The 20,780-nt window shown below is 41.3% G+C and overlaps 1 protein-coding gene and 1 long non-coding RNA gene across 2 annotated transcripts in view; one reads left to right on the top strand and one right to left on the bottom strand.

Moving 5' to 3' along the window:
- Positions 1–20,780, bottom strand: part of LOC110983128 (inactive phospholipase C-like protein 2) — a 173,778-nt gene that overhangs the window by 87,751 nt on the left and 65,247 nt on the right. The gene's annotated exons all lie outside the window — the stretch shown is intronic.
- LOC147795680 (uncharacterized) lies at positions 6,036–20,754 on the top strand. Its single transcript, XR_015423673.1, has 3 exons — positions 6,036–6,186; positions 17,635–17,805; positions 19,802–20,754. It is a non-coding gene; the product is annotated as an uncharacterized LOC147795680 (long non-coding RNA).

Here is a 20,780-nt window from a genome sequence, read left to right as displayed (position 1 = left end):
ACTCTTGGAGGCGCACTATTGTGAATCGCCCATATTAAGTAGGCTGACATGTAGCTATATACTGGTACATTATCGTCCATGCTCACAGTGCCTTAACAGATATTTCTGCATTTCCTTCGAACTCGATCCCCGGGAAGCATACAATTCAATGCTGCCATTTTGGGCACAAATGGCTAATCAAGCACACTAACAATTTTTCCCCTCACCGAGTCACAGGTACCGATTCCTAACGGAGAGAGGCCGTTAATATTACTCGCCTGCGGTCACAACATATAAAACCAACAGCAGGATTTGAACTTCCGAATCCTGTCATCTGGAGTTGCAGTCCCTCACTAGCAGACCACAAGCCCTCCCCCCCAAAAAAACATGTACCTGTCTAGTAATCTTGGATTACTTTTCCTAAGAATTACTTTATTTCCAGCCCTGGCTTTCAACAGTATCTCCAAGATTGAAAATGTTCTGCCTGTATCTTGACCCGATAAGTGTAACACCAAGGAGACAATCAATATACATGTACATGTACAAGCAAACGCTTGCCCTGAATCACAAGGTGTACACCCATGTAGCAACGGTGTCGTTCGTATGGAGAATTCAAATTGTGATGTTCAGGGGAATTTAAAGACTTACAACCGGCGTTTTGTCTCCTCAGAACAAGTGGACCGATAAGTACAGGAGATACGGAATCAGATGCCGGTTATCTAGGTTCTAAATGTAGATTAAAGCCTACATGACTCTGAAATGTTCAACGGGAGATGGGCAGGGAAAAGGAAAGGGTTACGGGGACAGGCTTTCCATGAAAATGACAGAATTAAAAAATAAAGGCTTTTTTTTCAAGTGATTTTGTTTCAGCTGGCATTCGGCAAAGCAAACCAAGGTCTTCCTGCATCACTGGACACGCTATCCCAATGACTACGGTGAATTTAAAAAAAAAATAGGTTTTGTTGTAATGCCTTAAGCAGGCCTTTAAAATTAAAATTGCCAGTATTTCAGTATCAGAGGTGTTGTGAAATGGCTAACGATTTCGAGCAACAGCACAGAAGCATTTGATTGAATACTAACTTAACCAAAACAAATTAAGAGACAAGCCGCTCCGGAAATGGTCTTTCGGCTTTAATGTCCCTGCGAGAAAAACAGATCTGCGATCGGATCTCGATTGACGTCAGGATGCCGCAGATGCCTATACCTGATCACATCGGGACTGTACGGTCGTAACAAAGATACAGCAATGAAGTAAGCTCACAGGGTCTATCAGGTTGCACAAATCTACCCAACAACCTGTTTGTTAAAAGGGCTTTAGTTTGGAAGTTCTTTGGGGGGAAATACAAAGCTTCCAGCAAGAAAAAAACAAACAAACAAAATTTAAAGGAGACTGCTGGACAGTTTGTCTGTGGCATTCTCAAAATATTTGCAAAACAAATGCAGATTGAAATGTGAGCTTTCATTTTGTTGTCGTAGCTAGTCAATTTATTTGATTCGTTATCGGAAGGGCATCTGGCTGAACTGAGCGATCTTTAGCAAACAAAAACAGATGCCAATTCTGTACAAATGTGCCTGTACCGTACATGTATTCCACTTGGAGTAAAAGAAAACAGATAAGAAGGGATTTTCTTTTAATGTAATGACCAACTCCAACACATTACAGCACAGTTGTTGATGATAAATTCATCTGCCTTGGGAGGACCACCGACAGACTGTAGAGCTCTTTCTTTCAATTGCTGAAGATTTTGATTTCCTCTCATCGGTTTCACAAATGGTGGGACACAACAGTCAACAGCAAGTGAGCACCGACATGTACCCTGTACCCCGTATGTTAACTCAAGCAACAATCTACAAGAAGCTTTAGTCTCAAACTGACTGTATTGTTAGTTCTCCCAACTTGAATATTTTCCCTGCAAAAAAAGATAAAATAGTCAAGACGGCTATCCTAACAGACCATCAACAAACATTTCACAAATGAATTACATGTAAATGTCACAAATAAGGAACGTATGGAAGCCTCATCTTAATTTCCAATTTCTTGGACGCCTTTGTATTAAAGATGACAGTATACCAAAGTACATGTACACTGCATGTACCTGTAGTCTCAAGTTCCAGTCTGTGTTCTGCTAACTTAACAATGCTGCCAAAAAGCTGCTTAAAAATACAGTAGCATTAAGTCCAAACTTTTGACTTGGTTGGCGCCTCGTTTGTTCAGAGCGGTACAATTTTTAGCCGTCAATCCGACAAGTAAGCTTGCTCCTTTAGCCTTATTCGTTAATGTGTTTTGGAATCGTCTCGAGATTCGTGAGTGTTTTTCGATCCTGTGCGGCTGTTACAAAAACAAGACTTGTTATTTTAAAGAGCTAAGTTTTTGATAGTATTTAAACGATCTCTGAATCCTGGAAACTAGAAAAAGTTTTGGAAACTGACGAGAACTTGGACAAGGAAAGCCGAACCAGAGTTAAATCTTCTATAAAAAAAACAAAAGGAAAAAGGGAACAAAACATTTTCTGTTGAATGCTACGTAGACAATACACATGTATAGGTCCACTGGTTTGATCAGTGAAATATAAATTTACATGTACCACAAATAGTTGAACTGCTGAATCGACACCTTTTTCAAATGGAAGCCGTTTTTGATGTTACTCCTTGAATCTGTTTTACAAGGGCGATTCACAATAGTGCGCCTCCAAAAGTTTGTCAACTCTTTCCAAATGTGCACTGGGTCGACAGATGTTGCGCACCGTGACTGGCCAGGGCATTGTAGACTCTTGGAGGTGCACTATTGTGAGTCCCCGTATTGCTAAAGCACCAGACTGTTAACGATTGCTGTGTGTTCCAAACCTCCTTTCCAATATGTTTTTTTTCAAATATGGCATGAAACATTAAGGTACATTTTGCATGCTTAATCGTAAATTTGAACTACTGTACATGTACATGTACTCACCAGAGCAGACAGGTACTGACTTGCCCTGAAATTTCATTTTATTGCTTTCATTTCAACTCTAAACTTTCAAAAATGAAGAGTTAATCTTGGGATCAATTTCTATCTGGCTGACCCATGAAGGCAGTCTATTTAGATCCATTCACTAATTTCAAAAACACAGATAAATACCGCACACAGTTTACGTACAGTATTCTAAATGATCAAGTGTGTATCAAATACACATGTACAGTTTAACTTCGTTAAGAAGAAGTTCTTCGGACTTCGCAAATTACCTCGTTATAAACAGGAACCTTGTATTATGAGGAATAAAAACAACGAAAAATAAATCGTTGCCACCTACATGTACAAATTACATGTACATGTACCTTGCTACAAGCAGAATCCTGTACTGCCAGTGTTCTTATTAATTAAATAACCCTAGCCCCCTAGGGACCATTGAAATCCTGTATAACCTTGTTGGGTTCAGCGTAACCCCGTAGGGACCATTGAAATCCTGTATAACCTTGTTGGGTTCAGCATGGTTAGGTAACCCCCTAGGGACCATTGAAATCCTGCATAACCTTGTTGGGTTCAGCATGGTTAGGTAACCCCCTGGGGACCATTGAAATCCTGTATAACCTTGTTGGGTTCAGCATGGTTAGGTAACCCCCTAGGGACCATTGAAATCCTGCATAACCTTGTTGGGTTCAGCATGATAAAAAACACCATAAGTTTTAGACACTTTCCCAGTTTCATATCATCCAATCACAGTTTCAGGAAAATATTTACATGTTTATTCATGTAACACTGATGCGAAGTACAAAAGCAAGCATGATTTAAGTACATACGGGTATGAACTAGTTACATAATTCATAGACTCACAGAACATGACAAGTCATCCATGTCACGCAGGCATGGGCAACACATGATGGGGTAGTTTCCAGACTACTGGGTGCACGTACAACTAGTGTATATGTACATGTACCTGGTTAACTAGTTATGGGCCCGGCGATGATTAATCTTGCCTTGATAATGGGTCCATTATCATTCCAAGGCACCTTTCCAGTTTTAAATGTACATAGTTTAAGCTTCCAAGCACACTTTGATTCCATCAGAAAGTACATGTGCAGGTGCCCGTATTGACTAACGATGAGAAATACTTTGCTTATGTTGGATTTTCACGACGAGATGATCATTCAAAATTGACTTTTTTCTCTTGATTTTGATTTTATTACTTTGTTTTATAGCAACATTCTTAACCATTCTCCCATGTGCAAAACTTCCTTTATGTCTTAATTACATTAAAAGACTGTGGAGGCCAACATTACATTTGTCAAAGTCACAAAGAGACATGATGACTACTCCTGGAATGAGCACAAAGCCCTAAAGCACAGAGGAGCGTGTACAACAAAATGAGCGTAAAGTTACATTCGGCTCTTTCCTTCATGTATTTATGACAGTTCAGAGTCAATGTTGAAGTGGAGGTCAATTCTGGGATTTTGTAATTTTTGGAAAGACTAACCTGTCTATTTTTATAATTCTAAATTGTTCACAGAATCAGATTTTCAAAAATTTTCTCAGCAATTTTGATGATAGCATTATTCATGCTCGGTCAGAAATGTTGAAACAATGTCGGGAACAAAGACGCAAAGCTGCCAGAATAACGTCACATTGTCACCTTATACTTTTACCGAAGTGTCAGATGCATCGGAAAGCTCTCTTTCTGCTGAATTAAAAAAATCAATATCTCAATTTTTGAAAATTTCGACTTTCAGCTCATCTTGTGGTGACAGGTCACATATCCATGTACATGTACATGCACGTACGGTACCGAGTACCAGTACATGTACAATGTAAATAGAGAACTGAGATGGTTTACAAAGGGAGGGATCTTTGTTACATTTTCAGCTGCACATGAGTCAACATGACCCCTCCATCCCTCAGGCAAACTTATTTGGTACCGAAAAGCTGAAAAGTAATGTAGGCCAAGTTGGATTATCGTTTTGAAGAAAGGATGGGGCATCTTATTAAGTTTGAACTACACGTAAATTAATAGGAGATTTCATTACAGTGGTACATGTAGCTGGTGCATTCAAAAAACTGTACAATATGACTTTAGAAAGTTACTGAAAAGCTACACTTCTTGGCACAGCTTTAGAAAAAACGGAAGATTCTCTGGCAATTTCCTTGATAGTGTGTTTTAACTTTCCACACGTGACAACAGAAATCTTTATGGCTCTCAACATTTTTTTTTCTGCTGGGTTTTCCACAAACTTTCTGCTAATCATCAAGTACCCGTAGTATTTAAAAAATCTGCCCAGCTCAAATATGCCAGACAGACGCATGTCTCTCAATGTTTGCTCACTTTCCCGATTGGGGGCCCACTACTGGGTTGGGTCAACACGGGCGCTCAAGTGTAAATGACAGAGCAAGCTTCCACAGGAAGTCATAAATCGCCCAGCAAACTAAGACTGCACGAGCCGGCAGTCTCATGTGGGCCAGCAAAGAGGCCCTCCAGTCTGGCTAGAGAGATCCCGCCGTCTACATCAGCATGTTTGGATAACATTTTCCCCTGCCCGATTGCCTGTGCCTGCATTTCCCTGAAAATGACTGACAGCTGGCTTGTCGAAAAGGTTTGTTTTTCCGGCTGCATCCTGATTTACAGACTTTTTCCCCCTCTGAAGACAATGTGCTTTTGTTACCTACAGCCTAAGGAAAATTTGACAATTGCCTACGTCGATAAAGTTCTCAAGCACTGTACGTGCACTGTATCCATTTGTACTAGTAAACGACGTCATTATACACGCGCATGCACCACTGATTACAAGCTTCATTGGACGAGCATTCGCATTACACATTAACTTCAAGTTCCATATGGTTCCATGTATAGCTCTACTGTACGTGCAGAGGGCAGAAACGGACATATAAACAAAGAAACGTCACTCTTACAAACCGGATATTTCAAATGGATATTATCCCTTTCATCTGATTGGTGGATTGTCCATCCATCATGTGTCATGAATTATTCATTCCACCACACACTGCGCAGCTGCATGGAATGCAGAAAAAGAAGGTTCTTTCTCCTCACAGTCAAGAATCAGAATGTTTGACTCCCCGATAGGCCTGGTCGCACTATCCAGTCTGACCAGAAGCAATCCCTCACCAGCAAAGATGGGACAAGCTGATTTCAAGCTTAAAGATTTCACCATGGCACAGGACGCACACCTACATGTACACCGGTATCAGTGCATATGAGCACATGTGGCAGTTTTGCACTATAGGTACGTTGCTTGGTTAAAACGTATTGTAATCATTACTCATTTTGTTTATTGCGGGCATGGCCACTTCACATAATATGTAGAGATATGTGGAAGAGCTGCGTAGCACCGTGATCCAAAATATCGACAAGAATAGAATATAAAATCAGTGCACTGGAATATGTGATTGCCGAGCTTTCGGTATCTGAGTACCTTCTTCAGGGCAAGCGGATTCAGTTCGGATTCGGAACTGAATCTGCTATTCCAGAGCACTGATTTTATATTATATTCACATAATATGTAGCAGCCTATGCAGTGTTGTACCACATTATGGTACAATTAACACTGCATACTCACTGTTGTCCCAAAACTGTGTGAAAAATTTCACACTCTCATAAAATTCTGTACGATGCAAAGAACATGTATGGTCTCCTGTTTCTGCACAGTTACCATGGATACGTACACATACATGTACATATGCAGCAGAGCTACGGTACATGTACCGGTACCCGTCCGTGACGCTACATTTCATGGTCGATCATGAACTAGCAAAATGTTTGCGGCTCCTTTTAAAGGAGCCTCCGTTGCCAAGAAAATAGCGCCCTCTCTTGGTCCAGCTCGAGGCGCATAATGTACCCACATCAGGCATGACATTTGACGATTATGACAATCGAAAATACGCAACAAATAAAAGACTAAACAATCTGAAATCCTGTTAAGATAGGAAAACGTATCATGGTTGCTGCGTTGTAGGGTAAATGTAATTATACCACCATTGCATGGGGGAAGTACACATATGTGCAGTCAGTGATGCACCCAACGGGGGGGAGGCTTCAGGCACTTGACTTGATGTCCAGGTACAGGTATGTTGCACCACATCCGTTTATCTCGAAGTTTTTGTGATGTCGATCACAAAAACACCGATCAATAAAACACCACCAAATTCATTAATATCTCGAAAAACAGACAACTCCAATTTTTATTTCTTCAGACTCAGAGGTTCAAGTTATCAGATGTTATAGCAACCACCAGTACGGGTGTCCCGGCCACGGCTTTTGTGATCGATTTTTATCCTTCAAAGTCTGCTGTATAGAGGGATCCCAATACGACGCTTTTAGCGTCGATCTGCGCACTTCCGCTTTTGAAAACGGGGCTGTATGTGTCAGTTTCAATTCTTAATACGATCAGACGATTAAAAGTAAGGAGTCAAGACACAAATAGATAAAAGTATGTTACATTCAGACTTTTCAGGCTGCAACTTTTTGTGGGAGAGTCTTCCAGGATGACTCGACACGTAAAATCAAAAGAAAAAATAACGGCAATTGACTGCTAACTAACGTACCAGCGATGGTCCTGTATCTTGTGCAGTGGGCATGGTTTAAACTGAAGTGGTGTCACACTTATTAACGGGATACTGTATGTACTGTGTGGACTCCGCGGGCGTGCGCGATGAAGTTCAACACGGAGAGCCTCGGTTTCGATGCGGATATGCGCAGACGGTGCTAATTTGAAATCACTCTATAAGCCCCCCGACGTACAAACTGAAACATTTTTCAGCGCGAGAATCAACGTATAAGCCCAAGCTTACACTGCGAAAATAATGGTGGTACCGGTATCTTCAAACATCATTCTACAAGTTCTAAACCAGGCAGGAGGCTTCCGCCAACTTGTTTTTCTTACGCTTGACAATCTAAAGAACGTAAACCCCCTAAAATTTTACATGAACAGAAATGTGTCCCGAGCTTGTTCTTGTAAGTTACTTTTTTAAAGTCAAAGCGCATTTTTTTTGGCGACACGAGAACATCGGGGAAAGAAATCAATTGCAGCTCTGCCTACAGCCACTGGCAGCAATCTATGCTACGTAAATCCACTCTGACAGTCAGCCAGCAATATCTGCCGGCCAAACGCCGCCGTGCACCTGCAGAGAGAGATTAGATCAGCTTCTCTTTCTTGTTGTCAGCACGGATTTTCTGCGGCTACGATTCTGAAGTTCAGGTCCGAAATCTGATTTGACATGACTCGGCACGCACTATTTTTCTTCATCTCCAACTGAAGGAGAAGGTCGTTGTTCTAGGAAAACATTTTCTCAGACCTACCCCAACCCCCCAATAACAACATTCCTTAAACACTGAATGTAATGGTACCTGCCAAACGAAACAATTGATGGCTAAAAATATCAACAAATCCATAAAACAAACACAAACGACAACTGAGCCTGTTGCCTTTGACAGAACATTAACCTCAACAGCCGTATTAAATCTGTTTGTTTTTAAATGTCAGGGTACCGTTGCACATTTAGCTAGCAAAAATGCAACGAATCCAGAGAAATTGCCTTTGGGACTGATTTCTGAAATGGATCTTCCCCAAAGTTCTGCGGAAGCAAAAAGACACCGATACAATTCTTCTGTGAGATTTCTGTATCTTTTTACTTTGAACCACATCAAGAGCAAGATTGTCATCCAAGTTGAAGAAACATGCTTGATTTATTTATTGTATGAAAAGTCAAATAAAAAATTCAGTTGCTTAAATTTGACAGAAATCACTGTGGTTCTTTCCCAAATTGATAAACCAAGGGCGTGTGTATATTTCACTTCATCTACCGGTACAGCTAGGGTATCTCAAATTCTTTCATTTCTAATTGGTCACTCAAATGCTCCTTTCATCCAATATATTTCCTGAACAAATGCAACAAAAGTGGTTCATGGTTGGAAAGACGACATGATCACATAAAGATTGTTTAAATAAATGAGATACCGGTACCAGTGCATGTGAAAAAGGGGGAAAAATGCCTCATCACTTTTTGTATCCAAATTCTTCAACCGGCAGCAGCAAAATCTCTTCTCTCTTTTTTGTTTAATGAATTGAGCTACAGTATTTCAAGAACTTAATCTGACAACCACATCCTGAATGTTTCTCTCACTGTGGCCATATCCAGTGGTTGCAGGCCAGTAAATAGGCTTAAAACTGCTTGTGCGGGCCAAATCATAAGTTGTACATATATCCACTCATCAAACTCTTTACAAAATACATGTAAAGCACTTTGTGGCCCATGAAAAATTTATAGAAAAGACAGGTTTAGGCGAGCAAAAACAATACCAGCTTGTGTCTGAATGAGATCTGGAAGAAATCGGTTCCTGAAAACCGTCTACTTTTTCAAGAAGTGTAGGTATATCATTATTTCAAAATGGTAAGGGGCTTCACCACTGCTTTTTAGGGGTGACCTTCCATGCAAAAAAAAAAGTCTTCAAAAGTTATTGGTAGATGAATGGAAATTTGAAAGCAAATTAAAAATCATAAAATGGGCTATAATTTGATGTGCGTCTCGAATGCCTGAGAAACTCGTGAATTTTTTTTTCTGAATTTCTGAAGTTCAGGTACATGTATTTTACTGTTGGCTACAGCCGGCAGTTTATTTACTGGCCTGCAACTGTGAGCCCTATCTGCTGCCCTCGCTTGGAAGTGACTTCCCACGTCATCCATGACATGAACTCTGATGCTTTCATCCACTCAATTGCAACAGCCCCCTCTCTGGATGTGTTTCAACCACCCACTCAGCCCAGGAAACTATATGCGTCAATATGCAGAACTATAGTACAGCAATTTAACTGTCAGCTCCCATGTACATGTATATTATATTACTCTGTCTCTATCTTTACGAAACCCAATTTTTCTTATCAAAATGAGAATAATGAAAGTGTATTCTCTGAATGACTGACGTTCCTAAATCATTTTGCCCTGCATGTACAAATTGTATATTCCAAAGTAACACCGAGCACATTAAAACGTTCCTGTTTCTAAATTTGGATCATCAATTATTACCTCTCCGATTTTACCAAAAAACTGGCCCTTAGATGATCAGCATGCTACAGTACTATTTGTGTACCAAACAAGTTTACTACCAACAATTGTGCAGAATTCTTTCACTTCAAAAACAAAAGCTTTTGTACAAATGCAGAGTGAATCTCAAACCTTGTAGTGGCCAACATTCCATTAGGTAAGACGCGCTAAACTTGCATTAATTGTATTGTGAATATCTGCCTTTGGCATGAAATTGATGCAACTTGCTGAAACTGACAACATATATACATGTACCATATATAGGTACGTTGGGGAAGACACTCTTTTCTTAAATTTCTCCTTCATATGCCAGGAGTGGGGTGGACAGGAGTACCAACTTTATTCACTTACCTGAGGTCACATGCGGAGAGGCGATGGAGAACCGATGCAAAACGGATAATCACAAAGCATGATGATGCGGGGGAAAAAAAGAAAGGTACCGTAAGCCTTTTAAGGGGATGGTCAGACTGTACACTGTACATCTACGTGTACTTCACAATACATACTTGCTTACATTGAACTCGATTGGTGATTTGCACATGTGCACAATCCTACTCTATGATCTGACCATACATTCACCTTCAGATGACTGCATTTTCTTCCTAATTCACAGCTTCCTGTACATGTATGGAAGACTGTTCCAAAATAAAAGGGAAGTACAGTTGGAGATCTCAGATGGGACTGACTGATGGTGTGCTGCGATTGCGCCTGTGGTCGTGCTGATCGACCGATTGCACCAGCCCGTCGGACAGAGGGGTCAGATGATATAGCAGTTGAAAAAAAGTTCAAATATCCTGGAAATCTGCAGCATGTTTCTTATCACCAACAAGAAGGGGTAATAATGGTTGCAGTGTAAATTTAGTAGGGTAATCAAACAGGCAGAAAAAAATCACTGGTACATGTGCCAACAGAGTGCAGGGGCACTCTATTCTGCTCAAATAATTCCTACCCTCTACTATTCAGAATTTGTCAAGAATAGCAAAGAAACCCGGCTCATACAGCAAAGAATTCGCACCCAGCACTAAAATGTTCCCTCGGCCATTAGAATGTATAATGGCAACTTGTAAATTTATGGTGGTTTTTGTTGGCTCACTGTATTTATTTTAAGGGGTCTTAGAAATACCACTTTTTGGGGGGGGTTCTGTAGATTTTGTTTACTTACTGTAAATAATACAGTCGTGCATCTTTCTGTCAAAAGGCCACATCAATTTCCCTGGTGGGACAATAAAGTCCCTGTCCTGGTCCTGGTCTCGGTCTTGTTGTAGTGTCTTGTCTTAGTGTCAAACGGTGGGAGACATCCCCCCCTTCCCCCAAATTAATTGCCCTTTGTAATAACCATAAATTCAGTAATAAAATGTGAGGATACTATGATCCAGAAAATGCAGTGCAAATCCTGCTACTGTGTTGGTTCATGCGCTGGTTCTCGTGCCAATGCGTTTCGCACATGTGCACGTGATGTACCATAGTCAGTCTGGTACCGGTACATGTACATGTACTCTAATACCTTGGAGGGTAAAGGGAAGAGGACTCCTGCACATGAAAGGCACTGGAGATAACACAAACATTATGAACACACTGTCACATGTTACTCCTAAGGATGCAATTGCACTGTAACAATATCATCATAATGCAGTATGCGGTATCAAAAAATAACAACTTCCCATTGCCTACAATGTATCAGCAGATCGAGGGAGTGACTATCTTTGTTTTGTCCTTGTTTTGTTTGGACTGTAATTGTACTGCAATTGTCATTTCTTATGTATAATCTGTCGTCGGTCTTCCTTGTCTAGTTCTTTTTGTTGTCTTAATGAGGCCTTTCCGTATAAGACTTTGTCTTTTGAATGTGCCTCCGTCTTGGCCCCCTTTTATTTCAATGTCTCATGGTCTTATTTAACTTTCACTCTTGTAGTCATGGATCTTTCATTTATTGACCTTGTGTATAACTTGATAGGGCCTATAGACATTGCAAAATGGAAATAAATGTCGAGTCAATACATGAAGAGACTCCACTGGTAGACTGCCCACTGAGGAGAGGGAAGCGCCCTTGATTCCAAGTCGGATCTTCCTAGTTCTTGACCCTGTTCTTTTCATAAGTAAAGCACAAAATGAGAGTGTCAGAAACCTTTTCAGTCAGATCGGCGGTCAAATGCGTTCAGTGCACCTTCTGCCACCTACGCGTTTGCAACTGAACATAAATGTTTATACCCTGGCTTCTGGGGTTGTACCACTGGGTTTAAAGCCTACGCACGTACTGCCCTATAAATTACCAGAGCACGGGTCACTCAAAGAGACCATGCAATTGAAATTGTTTGTACAGTTGTACATGTGTAGTTTGAGTGGAATAAAATGACATCCCATGCCAAACTGGGATGTCAGTTGCATCAAACTTGGATACGTCAGTGGGATGTGAATAAAATCCCGCAGGGATACCGACTCTCCCACATAAATCCCGACAAAAATTCCCCGCGGGATCCCATCCCGCTGTACTGGGATCCTGCCAGGATCCCACTGGGGTCTAGGCAGGATTGCACTGGGATCCCGTTGATACCCCGGTCCAGGTGGGATCCCATCACAAAGGAGATGGGATCCCAGCCCGAGATTCAAGTGAGATCCCATCCCACATCCTGATGGGATCCCATCATGCATCCAGTGGGATCCCAGTAACTACTTGTACATGTATGGGTATGTTTGTACCCCGATACAAATTCCTGGTGGGATCCCACCCCACATCCCATCCACTGGGATCCCGGTGGGATTCCAGTGGAATTCCCGCCGGGATCCCAGCCACTTTTTTCCCCGGGGCATGTGCATTCATGCTCCTTTGTATCCCATTTAAACCTGATATTTAATCACTGTGTTATTTTCACGATATTTATGCTAATTGCAAGTTGCCTATTTACATGTGCATGTACATGGATGAGCAAAGAGGTGATGTCATCAAAGGTACAGTGTATAAACATCAGTGTTACGACTACGGTATTTCTAGACTAAAATTTACCAAAACTGAATCAGGGGCATAACTGATGGAGAGTACAGGGGGGCATGTCCCCCTCCTTGAAGTCGGTAACTCCTTCCCAGGTGCCCACCTCCCCTCTCAGAAATTAGAGAAGAGAAATATCTGGCAATGGTCCGCCCTGATCGGTGTTTTTCCCTTCACTCCATGAGAATGAGATTGGAAATGATGTCTTTCATACCGCGTTGCCTGACATCAGCATGGGTATGAGACCAGCTTGAATCCTAGGCCAATGGTCCTGTTGAGTGTGCACTTGCTGTGCTTGTCAGTGACTCTGCGCTCGGTCTGGCGCTCATGTACGTTCTTGTCGAACTCGAGGAATTCCGGTAGATAAATACAGTATGGTTTATGTTCCAATAACTTAGCGGTGGAAGTAAAGAGGTGACATTTTAGAAGTATCAAATTTCTTGATATTTTGATACAAGAAAAAGGACCTGATTCGATAAACAACATGAAAAAAAAAATGGGTTTCAATAATTATCATGATATCGAACAGGCCTACAGAATAAGGTAGTTCAGAACCTACCTGCCTACTTAAACCTCCCCCCGGCAGAAAATGAGAGCCCCAAGTGCCCTCCAGCAAAATTTACCCCAGTTATATCACAATGTTGAATGTTTTGCGTTTGTTTTTTTAGTTCATAGCAGTTTGCCAGTGAGCAAAGTTTCTACCATACATGTTTATTATCAATACAAGTTTGAAATATTTACAAATCTTGTACTTTTTTAATGAGAGTAACCAAAAAGGGATGTCCTATAGTTCATTGCTTACGTTTAAAAAGTGGAGAGGCAAGTTGCAACAATCATGTACATGCTCCCTTGTCAAATCATGGACCCTTTAATGTACATGTACAGTTATTTGTGAAAATGATAGCATACTGTACAAAAGCACTGTGCCAAGCTTGTCTGTAACACTCTTTTAATACCAGGAATGACTGACAGACGGTGGACTGGCAAAAACTGAAAACATGTTAGTTCAGGAAACGGGCAATTCTTGATGTGATGATTTTTATGGCAAACAAATCAAAAAAAGCTTTGTGTACGAGTAAGAGCAGCTCTCAAGGGAGGAGCCAGAACCTTTTTGGGGGGAGAAGCCAAAGACTATGGAAATTGTTTTCATGTAACCTTTTTCGGCTTTTCCAGTGTGGGGTAAGGCTACAAATACATGTATATCCTGGTGCTTTTTGCGTGTTCTTTGGGAAAGAAGGGAAAATGCAGCAGACCAGAAAATATTGCCTAAATCCAGCACTTTTCAAAAAAAAAATAAAAAATTGGCTGGGGAAGGGCATGGCCCCCACTGGCCTCCCTTGGATCTTCCCTTGGTAGGTGCAGTTCCCAACAGAAGCCCGTAACCAAAACAAAAAAAATCCATCAACAAGTAATTAAGCCTCCCTCTTCAATGTTTCCTTTTTCCATGTTTGCTCCCAAACCTATCCCTTCCACCTGCAAAACACTGGAAAATATGTCCTTGAACATTTGTTGCTATAAAAAATGACTGATTGGCCTATATGTGTCCTCAGATTAGCATGGATTCGACACAGTCGCAAAGTGGAAAATTTTTTTTTAACAAAGGACAAAACAGGGAGCAGTACCAGAGACCACGAAAGTGCCCTACGAACACTTACATGTAGGCCTACATACCTGGCCATGGTAAATGTGAACGCAAGATTCTGAACCCCTTTAATGCACTGTGTACTTTATGAGCGGGAAAGCGGTGACTTCCTCTCCCTGTAAGAGGCTACAGATAAAGTGCTGAGGATAACATCGATTGTGATGATGATGGAAGCGAGCATGAAGCCATGATGACGGGCAAGATTGCTGGCCATGATGGATCTTGCAATCTGGCCATTAAAGGGAAGCCGACACCGCGGATATATTGCACGTTCAACGCATACGTGCAATATTTTGTCAAACAAAGCACGTACAGTGCATTCATCAATCAGGCCCAGAATTACCTCAATAACCACATGAATGAACATTAGACGCACTGTAAGTACCATTATTAGGTCAAGTAACTGGCAATCAAATCATAACTCAAGACAAAGAGGCAGCTGCCACTCACTACAAGATGGTACTGGCAGTTTTACTTCAATGTTTTTTATTTCATCTTGATTTGGAGAATGTAGAGGGTCATTCTATAAATTACAGCTCCAATTTTTTCCTGTCCCTGTCACATCTGACAAATCATTTTGTACGTTCAGAACACATTCTCCAATTTCCAAGAGTGATGAATTAATGTAAATGACCTGCCAAACCAACAGAGACTATACACAAATGAATGGCAGATTGAAATCAATTTCAGTGATATTTCCATGTCAAATTGGAACAGAAAAAATGTCACAGTTTTGGACCTAAAATCTATAGAATGACCCAGATGCTAAAAGAGTCAATTCATGCACCAATTCTATTGGTTTATACATGTATGTATATAACGTGTACCAGAAAAATATATGCACAGTTATTCACAATTCAAACATGACCACGAGGCAGTAACAAATAAATGATTGGACAACAAAAGTGTGTTTCCATCGTTCTCCATACAATCGCTGGATAAATGGCAGGGCTTGCAGCCACCTTAACATCAAGACAAGCAACCGGAAGAGTCGTGATCAATTGCGCCCAAGATGTTTATCTCTCTCATTAACACCACGTAACTGCACATGTGAGATGTGTTAATGAGTATTATGCTTTGACGAATATTGCCATTTTGGTGAAATAAAAGCCAACCGACAAAGGACATGTTCCAGTGGTGATTTTCAGTTACCTACTTTACATGTACGGTGTAGGCACATGAAGAGTTTGATCAACGTGGCTTGAACAGTGGATGGCTGGTCTATCTAGTTGACCATCACGTGGAACGTTGGCCCTGTGGCACGGTTCCACCACTCTTTGTCAGTTGAACACAACTGACTCCATTAATTTATCAGAGCCAATCGAGGGAACCAGTCACTTGGAAATAATTTTACAAGTGACCCTGAACCATGAACGCTTTACAGAGCTCAAGCAGATGATAAGATTTTGCAAAAATGTTTGACTCTAGCATCATTCAAGTGTGACTACGCTGCACACGCCCATTGGAAAGAAAGCAACTGTACAAGTGGTTGAACCACCTGTACTGGTAGTTTGTTACAGGAATAGCTCAATTTGAAGAAGTTTGCAAATATTTGTCGCACACATGTACAGGGTGTCCCAGAAAAAACCAAACCCTGAGGAAAGGGGTTAATATGCCCAAACCACGAGATACGATTATAATGTATAAGGATCTCCGAAAAGCAGAAGCAGCATTCTTTCTCATGATACCTTGATGGTATCCCTCCTGTCATGCATGACTGAACACCATTGTCTTGAAAACGGGGCATCCGAACTCAGTTGTAATACTTTGGATAAACCAGCAAATGAGGTTGTCCCCTTGCATTCCATCCTCGCTAGGCCACAAAGGTCACCTGCCAAACTGCAGATTCTTGGTTTGTGGCCCTGCGTGCTCTGCACGCTTTGAATGACACAGTGAAAAGGCTGATTGTTCGGTGGCATGCGGCTCTACTCAAGCTTCCACATTCCCGTTGCCTCTTTTCAAAGTGGGGATTATTGTGAAGCTGGAGATTATGAAGCAAATTTGGTCTTTTCATTTCTGGGCTACGCACAAAGACCAATTACCATATATACAAGAGCCAGGGTCTGCCTTCTTTTACCGTGTTCGCTCGAGCGTGGGCCGAGAATAATAGCTGAAAAGCGGGCTGAGGATCTCAATTTTTACGGCGGCTCTATCCGCGTCCCGGCGCGAAGGGGTTAAGCAGGACAATCACATACAAGCAAGGTTTTTCGAGCTGAAGCAGATTTTGTGCTTAATCAGATTTATGTAATTGGCCCCAGGTTGTGAAAGCATGGAAAAGCCGGTACCCGTATGTGTACATGTACACTGTACACGCATGACTGGGATACATTCACAAAGTCACGAAGCAGACTTTTTCCCAATATGGCATCTGAACTCCTGTTGCTTAGGGCCCTCTGTTAGTGGCACAAATCACTTCTGCTCTAACATGTCTAAGAAAGCAGAATCCAGAAAAAGAAACTCATCCAGTCACTGCAACATACACTACACGAATCTCAATTGTTAAACAGAGGGGAAATATACACCGATGTTGTTTGTCGGAGGAAAAAACGTCTGCAAGTATCACAGTCAGTATAAACCTGACACGATCAGAAATACATGGAGCAAAGGGCACAGTTTTTGCCTTGCAATCGACAGTTATCATGGTGAGTTGGGAGGGGAAAAATTCCCATTCAACAAGGCATGAAAATGTTTTCCTATTTGCATAAAAAGACACCAAATCTTTTTCCCACTTATGTGAAAAGGCATGAATTTTTTCCCACTGTGTGAAAAAGCACGGAAATGGTTTGCAACTGATCAGTTGCAACCTGTGGCATTTTCCCACTGGTGTGAAAACGGTGTGAAAATGTTTTCCCTCTGCGGAGAAAATTGTTCACATTTTGTGAGACGGAACTTAATTTCCCAGAAGACAAAAACAGTGAAAAGAGAATTTGCCATCCCAAGGTTAACTTTCCAGAAAAACTGCACTTCAAATGCATCCGTACAATTTCAATATTGACTTTTGTCTTCGTCACAGACAGTGAAAGCCACTCCAGTCGGTGCAATTCAAAAACCACTACTAGAGCAAAGGGCTAGCAACATCTCACCTCTACAAGCTTAGTTTTAATCATCCATCCATCAAAGTCACACAAGATGAAGAAGTCAGCACACTCTTCAAGTGCCTTAAATAAAAACCATCAGTTGAATGGTAAGTGAATGCCCCCTGGGATGTGGTGTCCCCCCCTCCTAAGTCGTCTGTTGCTATGGCAACCCTCATCAGTCTTTCACACAACATCAGTGCCATACTTCTCCTAGAGTAGTATAGATCTCCAGCTGCTTGACATTAAACTGTAGCCTGTTGCTTCAATAAATATTTGCTCAATCCTTTTAAGGATTGACTCTTGGTAAATAATGTCACTTGTAATCAGTGGTCCATGTGACACATGTACGTACATGAACATGTACTAAAGGAGCATGCCAATATTCTAGCCATCATCACAAAGTTGCAGCCATATTCACTTTTGTAGACTAGTTCATCTTGGTGCGAGTAAATGTCTATAGAGTACATGATACTATCATGTACATGCACCTCTCGCTTTTCTCCAACACATCCATATACATCCCTGAGGGTGATAAAACATCATGCCCCACATCACAGCAGTCAGTAATTGCTTTGCTACACCTCTGGCTTGAATTCTTCGTGATATACATGTACATGTATACTCCCCTAAAGGTCTCCAATCTAATTGCAATGATGACCTGCACAGCACTGTATTCAACATGCGAGGACTTGGTGCATCACCATATTGGTTTTTATAACTGTATTGGTGACACGTACAAGCGTGTCTTGCTTGAAAGAAATCTTTTAAGTCTTTTAAGTTCGGCAGACATTGTATTAAGGAACTTATACGAGGAGACAATCAAGCTTCACACAAACTCACAAACTCACACTGACAAAAAGATGACCATATTACAGTGCTCTTTTGCTACTCCTGACAAGAGTTTGCTGTATTTGCAAATGGGTGGTGAAACCATGGAGCTAGCGGTGTGGTGAAACTGTATGTAGAAGAAGTACATGTACCAATGAATGGTCTGGTTACTGGTCCTCACACTACGGCTTGAATGTCAGAATGGGGACTACAGAACAGTGTACAAGTAATCTGTGATATCATGGTGTGATGTGCAATGATAAGGGTGACATGCATATTTGTTGCCTGGTTGTGATCATTCTTGGCCGATGAAAGTGCATCATTCACAACAAAGGTCCGGTACCATGAAATGAGCAGTGCTGATGTACAGTGTCATAATGTAAATGTGCCATACTGATATTGCCACCTCTGAACGTTTAGAATTGAGTATACAGAAAAATGTTTACTGCTTGACTCAGCTTGCCCAACAAGCTGTGCAAGAATCCTTTTCGGAATCCACCTTTTGTGAAACCTTCAAGTTTCAAACTGTCATAACTGCAAGAAAAGGGGGGCGATTGAATGCAAACTGGTGCAGATTTGGTGGCAGCTTTCTGGAACCATAACCACACAAGGCAGTGTAGATTTTACAGCATTCTTCCTCTAACTGTGAAAAGCTGCATACATGCTTGTGATCCCACCTTCAGAGTTGGGCTGAGTGCAAAAAGTATAACATCTGCCAGGAAGTGTGACAGCTATCTAGGGCAGTGCACATACATGTACATGTAGGGCCATGTGGCTATATCTAATACAGTAAGATTCAAACCATGCAAAGCAATAGATCTGTGTTCAATCGAGTATAAAGGGTTCCGTCAAAATACATGCATTGTGACAGAACCTCATGTATGGGTTGGCTTTTTATGCACATGTAGACTATACCTTATAATATGTACAGGTACAGTGTACATATGTGGTTAATCGTTGTGCACTTCTCTCAGAATTGACAAATCCTATACACCGTACAAGCAGGGGCATGCAATACATAACTACCGGGACATATTGTACATGTACATGTATAAATGCAGAAACAGGTGGCTTCGAGTAAAATTTTGTTTCGAAACCAGAGTTTTACTAGGCTACCGGTCATTAAACATTAATTACATGGGGCAGCAGAGATGAGCCTGGTACTCTAGTCTAGAAGGTCATTTTTTTCCGTCTCTCTGAGTTTGTACAATATGCATGAGATTTGTTTACTTCCAGGTTCACAATATCTCATTGATTTTGTCTCCCCGTTCCCAGATCCTCTTTACCCTGGGAGCTGCATTTGGAAAAGTTCAAGAGTGCCCTGAGGCAGTCTGGAGCCTGCCAGGAACAGGTTGGTCAGGGAGCTGGCTATCAACAGTGTTCTGTATGGTTAAATACAATGTACACATCTCGCTACCCAAGGATGAAAAGATTAGCTTACTGTAGGCTAGGAGTATGTACACACTGTACATGTCATGTCACAAACTCTTGATGTTTATTTGCTTGTACAAGTACATGTACCCTGGTACAATTAATGTACCGGTACATGTATTAATGAACATGATACTAGCAACATGTGATGAATGCATGGGCATCCATTGCAGTGGACAGAGAAATACATATACATGTACACGTAATCTCACTTGTTTCTTGCTATGGAAGCTGGTGTTTGTTTTATTAAAGTACAATTTCCTCTCAATTCACCTCAATCTGACAATATAATTACCATGAAATCCTACAGCTCTGGAGGAAATGCCTTCTAAAAAGGAAATTCCCCTCTGTGACTGAAGTTCAACAGAATAAAATAACCACCAAAAGGTTATAACTACAGTCAACACAACTTACCGATACGTGCACATGAAGGTGCGAAGATTTACTCTCCGTCTCCATAACTAGGCATACATTCTGTGCACTGTTCCAAAGAGGGGAATTTTTTTTTCTGGCACCAGGATGACAGGCTTCATCATCAGATGAAGCAGTTTTGCATGCATGGCCAGGACTCCATCTTAGCTTGAAAGATCCCTGGGCGGCTCTGATGGACCACGTGGGTTAATTTTAAGCCTCTCTGAGCGCTGCAGTCTTTGGTGCACACCACTAAGCATTTGTACATGTAATGTTATTGCCTCATTTGAATTACTGCATCAGGTTTTGAGTCAGAGGGGAGCGGCTGCAAAATGCCACCTGTCTATGGAGGTGCAGAGCACTACATGTACGTTGCTTTGTGTCCTATGCTGGCCCTACGTGTACACGTACA

This window comes from Acanthaster planci, linkage group LG21 (genome assembly GCF_054643075.1).
Source record: "Acanthaster planci isolate LZ-2023a linkage group LG21, COTS_SCS, whole genome shotgun sequence".
NCBI classification, from domain to species: domain Eukaryota; kingdom Metazoa; phylum Echinodermata; class Asteroidea; order Valvatida; family Acanthasteridae; genus Acanthaster; species Acanthaster planci.
The sequence above is the reverse complement of the archived record's forward strand: the minus strand, read 5'-3'. Positions and strand labels throughout refer to the sequence as shown.